Raw genomic sequence first — 6,106 nt, 5'->3', positions numbered from 1 at the left:
AAGGCGAAAAATTCTATCCAGACGACAAACAAAGCAAGACGCTCTAAACGCCATCAGAGCACTTCGCTGACAACTAGACAAGCTGACTACAGTCATGTGCCGACAAATATCCCCCCCCCTCCCTCCCCTCTGTCGTCACTCTCAACTTGGCATGCAATGCCGCTCTAATACCCGTGCCACACGAGCAACTCTAATGCCATTTCCAACGAATGACATTTGTGTGATCGGCGAATCAGCTCGCAATCTGTCGCGCGTGGAATGCGCTACGCCCGGAGTGTCGCGCGCTGATTGGCCGTCCGCTCAAATATCATTCGTTGTAAATGACATTTGAGTTGCCCGTGTGGCACGGGTATAAAATACTTGCCTTTTCGGTTAAAACCGAATGTCGGAAAAGGAATTCGGCATACTTCATCGTTTTTTATCGGTTGAAACTGAAAACGCTGAACTCTGATATAGGCGTATTCTAATATTTGTTTCCAGGGACCTACCAAAAGGCACTGGAAAAAACGAAGAGGCTGTTAACAGCTCTACAGTTGAAACGTCGGAGGTTTCAGGTAATACAAATATGCATAAAAAGGAGCTGGGAGCGAAGTAATGGGACATTCGACATGGATGCATATTTCTTTAATTTTTCTAGCCCATGAAGAAGAGGATGAGGAAGAGGCACATCCATCATTTGGAGTGCCGTCACCACGTAAGCAATAAAATAATACTATAGTGTGTATTTAACTGAATGGTTTTAGAAAGTAGTGTTCACTTTTTTGTTTGAAACTTAAATTGCTAACTCATCATTGCGTTTCAGGCCCATGGCACACATTAAGTAATAGTGTCTGCCTGGGGCCTGAGCTTTCTATGTGAATGGTTTCGCCTTTGACGCATTTGCACGCTGCCTTGCCTTCTGTCACCCTCTTTTAAAGGTACTATACACCGCAGGTCAAATGATGTCTTTTGTTGATCGTCTCTCGCACCACAGGCATATATCATGCGAGCAGCTAAGCACTATTCAAACACAGCACATTCTATGGCTTTCCGGTTTTGTCAGTTATAAAGAAGTTTAAATTCATTTGCGCTGTGGGAAGGCCTGCGTACAGTAGGCATTAGTCTGCCTCGTGGAAGCCATGGCGATGCACTGACAGGGTGTCTAACCAACCTGGAAAACTTGAAATTGTCAAATTATAAATGAAACAAAAAAAGTTGGCCAAATCAGGAAAAACAACAAGTGAAAGTGGCACAGTGGAATGCAACAAAGCCCAACGAATGAGCATTGGCACTGCCATGCTGAATAATGTTGCCCAAACTATAATCCTTCAGCCGAGGAAATGGTCCAGAATTTTTATTGAGATAGTAAGGTTGAGGCTAGATATGTCGGGGAACTTGAAACAAGTAATTTGGTAGACACCCTGACTGAGTAACCTGCTGTACCTAATACCTCGAGCGATGGTGTCGTACCCTATGGTTCGGTTCAACTTGTGGGATGATTTGTCGAGCGATTTGTTTACAGGAACGGCTTGTCATCATAGGAGGTGGTGACCACATCTGCCCCTATTTTCATAACTTAACCCAGCTGTTTGCACTGAGAATCGCCTTTTCATGGGTTAGTCGGTAGAGTATTAAGCTACAAATCGTTAAATTTGTGCTAACCATTAGTTTAATAATCTTAATCAGTTCTATATGCTCCTATATGTTATGGTTACTGCCTGCTATGTAGCAATGTGTTTAAAGGGATACTACAACGAAATTTCGGCGCTTATTTTATGGTCTATATGTGTTCAAAGGAGCAGTATTACATCGAACACACCAATATATTGTTAAAAATGTCACGAAAAAGAATTTTAAAAGGAATTAAACGATTAGCAAAGAGCACCTGGTGGATATCGCCAACACCTCGTTTGTAATGCCCGTCTAGGAACCTTGACAGCAAGTGACGGAGGTTGTCTCGCCTCCGGCCACGACAAGAGAAGGGGGGCAGGAGAAACTACCCTCTTCCCGAGAATGATTTTCGTGTGTTCCAAAAATAGCTATTGTACCCCTGCAAGATTATAAAAGATTAACCCGTCACTCAAAATTCGTACAAAAGTAGCCGCTTCAGTGTCTGGAACGACTAGGCCATCCCCTCGACGTCAGCCTCGCCGTAGCTTTGCTCGTCCCGAGACGACCTACGTCACGATTGCGTCGGATGTCACGTGCTCTAAGCTTGTCCTCATCCGAGCGCTTGCTAGAGTGGGCTTTTTATAACAAAAAATACAGCCACCAGGCTCGAAATACAAACGGATATTGTGGATGATATTCAACCTATTTTTGAACACGACAGATATATTTCAAATTTCGTTGAAGTATCCCTTTAATTTTGCATTGCTGCATGTAGCTGGTTTTTGTGTTGCTTGATTGTGTCAATCCTGCTTCTGCTTCTCGGCTTAGACACTAAAAAGGGATACTTCAATGAAACTTGAAATATACCCGTCGTGTTCACAAATAGGCTGAATATGATTCACAATACCCGTAAATGACAATCACACGTTTGTATTTTGAGCCTGATGGCTGTATTCGTTACAAACGCCCATTCTGGCAAGCGCTCGGAGAGCAAGCAGCGGAGAGCACGTCACAAACGCCGCAATCGTCACATAGTTTGTCTCGGGAACTTGCGTCCGGATGCAGTGGACGCTGCGAGCTATTTCGGCCAGCGCCGCTCTGTGGACGTGGCCCGTGATACGCTTTCCCTGCGTTGCTGTGCCCTCTCTCCAAGGTCACGTGACATTCACACTGCCTTGGATGAGCCGTGATGGCTTGTAGCATCCGCTGAAAGCAGCCGAAGCACACCAGCGATCGGGCCACCGCAAGAAACCCCAAACCAGTCTTTGTACGAATTTTGCGTGAGGGGTTAATCTTCTATAATTTTGTAGAGGGACTAAAGCAACTTCTGGCCCACACACAAGAGAGTCCTTCAGCTTTTCTCTCGTCGTGGCCGGAGGGGAGACACTTACCATCACTAACTTTCAAGGTTCCTTGACTGGCATTACATACGAGGCGTTGGCGACATCCACCGGGTGCTTTTTGCTAATTGGTTAATTCATTTTAAAATTCCTTTTCGTGTCTTTTTTAACAAGACGTTGGTGTGTCTGATGTGATAATGCTCCCTTGAACACAAATAGGAAAAAAATAAGAGCCGAAATTTCGTTGTAGTGTCCCTTTAAAGAACCCCTGAAAAGAAAAAAGAAAGGTTTTTTCTAAACAGTGGTTGGGACACGCTTGTCTAGAAATAAATTTTACGCGAAAAGAAATTTTTTTAGGCCATAATTGACTGCGAGAGATTTATTGGAAACTGCACGCAAAGTCCATGTCGTCACAGAATGGTCATTTGCTCAACAAGGTGATAATTCACTCTTTCCACCTCAACATGAAGGCAAAGCCAATGCACCCCCCATCCATGCACCCGAAATGCTGAGAGAGAAAGCTCAGGGAAAGGAGGTGACTACCGACTGAATCGCGTCTCGCATCATCAATATTGCTCTAAAAAACTTTTCTTTCGTGCAAAATTATTCCTTTGCCACATGTCTCAACCTGACTGTTTAAAAGTAATTTTTTTTTCTTTTCAGGGGCTCTTTAAATGATAACTGGAGACTGATGAGAGAGGCCAAACTGTTACATAATTTCTCGTCTGAATGACCCCTAAATAATAATAATAATAGTAATGACTTTATTTCCATGACTGGTTGATGGGGCAGTCAAGGAAAAAGGTCGCAGCGTGCAGCTCGACATTTCCTTGACCACTTACAAGAAAGAAAGGCAGTAGCACAGAAAAAAAAAGCTGAAACAGTGCAATTACAGGAATTGTTTAAGATATTGCTATAATACATACAACAAGAGTTGCAAACATAATAGCATACCTCGAATCAAAAGCTAGGCGAGTAAAAGGAATTCTAATACTCGTGATCGACTGTAAAAAGAAGTTTGAATTTCTTTTAGGGATAATTTGTCCAAATAGATGAAGTAATTTTCGGATCATATTTCAGCATTTGCATACCATAATTTGTTCTTAGCAAAGAACCTGGGCCTGGCACATACTAGGGACCACGGTTAGAGCTTAACAGCAGTGAGTTTACTGCGCTTCAAGTAAATGAGCCCTGTTCTTTAAGATACTATATGACCTTAAGCACTCCTCCACCACTTCAAATTTCACTAAAAGGATTGCAACTAGTGCAGTGCAGTGAATGACTGCAATCATTGGCCTTCTAACAAGAAATGGCGTTGTCCAAGCTGTTTCCTTGTTACTAATATTGCATCTTAATGCCATGTACCTCCACCGTCATCGCGCTCCTCATCGAGCGAAAGTCAGGCTCAAGTTCTGCCTGTGGAGCAGGCTCGGGGCGTCTGGGGGAGCAGGAGGGTGCCAGTCGTGAATCTCCTTATATTCAATATTCAGGGCTGGATATTTTGAATCATGCAGTATCTGTATTTGGCACCGCAAACAACTCTTTGAAAGACACCATAGGTTAAGGTATACCCAGTAGAAGATTGCCTAGTTTCATTCTAAAATTATTAAAGCATGAGGGCTTGATTGATACTAAAAGGAGTAATAATTATGGTACCATGTTTTTACCATGTTTGGGATGTTATTTCAGTGTTTTATTTTCTCCCAGATGAAGTGTTTTTCAGTGTTTATTGTTGGTGTTGATCAGAATTCAGAGTTGTTCAGGACTTGAAAGTAGTTTGCAATGCAGAAAGACCTGGCTTGGTGACAGAACGCACTTTGTGTAGGCGCTCAACTTTGCGGCCATCTGAGTGGTGCCACGCCACAATGATAAAACAAAAGCCAAATTGCCGTAAAAAAAAATGGCGAAGGAAAGGTGGGGGGCAAGCGAAGAGGCGAAGATAAAGGAAGCCACGGGGTAAGCAAGCATTCAAAGAAAAGTTTTCTCGGCTTTCTGATCTCTGCCACTCACCGTTTGCGGAGAGAACTGCTGCGCGTTCGTCGCGTCTGTTTATTTTGTGTTTCTCCTTGGCCGAGCACCCCCCCCCCCCCCCCCCTTGCCCTCACCGCACTGCCGGCGACGCTCCTTGTTTGAAAGAGTGGTGGCAGTGGGCGATGCGATTACATGCGATAAAGTGGCGGTGTTCAGGCCTGCTGAGTATGATGGTCTACAGCCATGTGGGCAGGCAGACTTTCATCGTCATCCTGTGGTATAATCGAGCGGTGGGCAGTCAGTCACAGCAATGGGCTGTCAGTCGGAGTGGTGGGCAGCAAAGCCACTGCCGCTCACTGTGGGGAGAACCCTGGTCCAGCTCCACACAAAAGCCGAAGTGGGTCAAGCTTGCATTCTCCGACGACTGCTTTCAGGGGAGATCCGGCTCTAACACTTTGTTTATCATTAGTATTGTTACAATAAGACGTGAACATGCCCACAAGGCCTGTGGACATCTCCACAGGCGTTAAACACCGAGGTGTGGGCACAACAAATGGGTCGGAGCTTAAACAGCCTAGATGGAAAAAGAATGTTATAAAACGAATTTACAACGAAGAAAAATAAATTTTAGACCTATATTTACGGCGCAAAACGAATTTGTAGTTGGTGCCCACGGGAGCCGCCGTGGGTCACGTGGTTGAACTGTGCGCTGTAGCGCAGCACCGCACGCCGAGCGTGGTTTGCCACCGGTTCAACGTGTTTCTCCACGCCAATGTTTCATATAGGTGCTAGGATACTGATTTCCTGAGCCAAGGAAAGCTAAAAGCTTCGGTTAAAACAGCAACGGAAATGTTATAAATCGAGCCACACACAAAAAGAAAAGAAAATGAACATCTCGACCTAGATGTGCAGAACGCTGGTTTTGTTGTTAACAACGTGATTGTTGGCGGGTGGTGGGCAACGCCATGACGTTATTGACGCTATCGTGGTGATTGACGCCAGTGATGCTCGGCCGTACTACACAATAAAAGTTTTTACACCTTTAAGGGTGTAAAATGGGTGTTGTAGCAACTTACACCCTCGGCTACACCTTTTTAACAACCTAGAACTAGGAATACAACCTCATAATTTTACCGAAAAAGGTGCTGTTTCGTGTTACACCCTACATTTAGTGAAGAATGTGAGAAGGGTGTAGAAGAGGGTGC

This window comes from Ixodes scapularis, unplaced genomic scaffold (assembly GCF_016920785.2).
Source record: "Ixodes scapularis isolate PalLabHiFi unplaced genomic scaffold, ASM1692078v2 ptg000460l_1___fragment_1__unscaffolded, whole genome shotgun sequence".
In the NCBI taxonomy this organism is placed as follows: Eukaryota; Metazoa; Arthropoda; class Arachnida; order Ixodida; family Ixodidae; genus Ixodes; species Ixodes scapularis.
Note: the sequence above shows the minus strand (reverse complement) of the source record.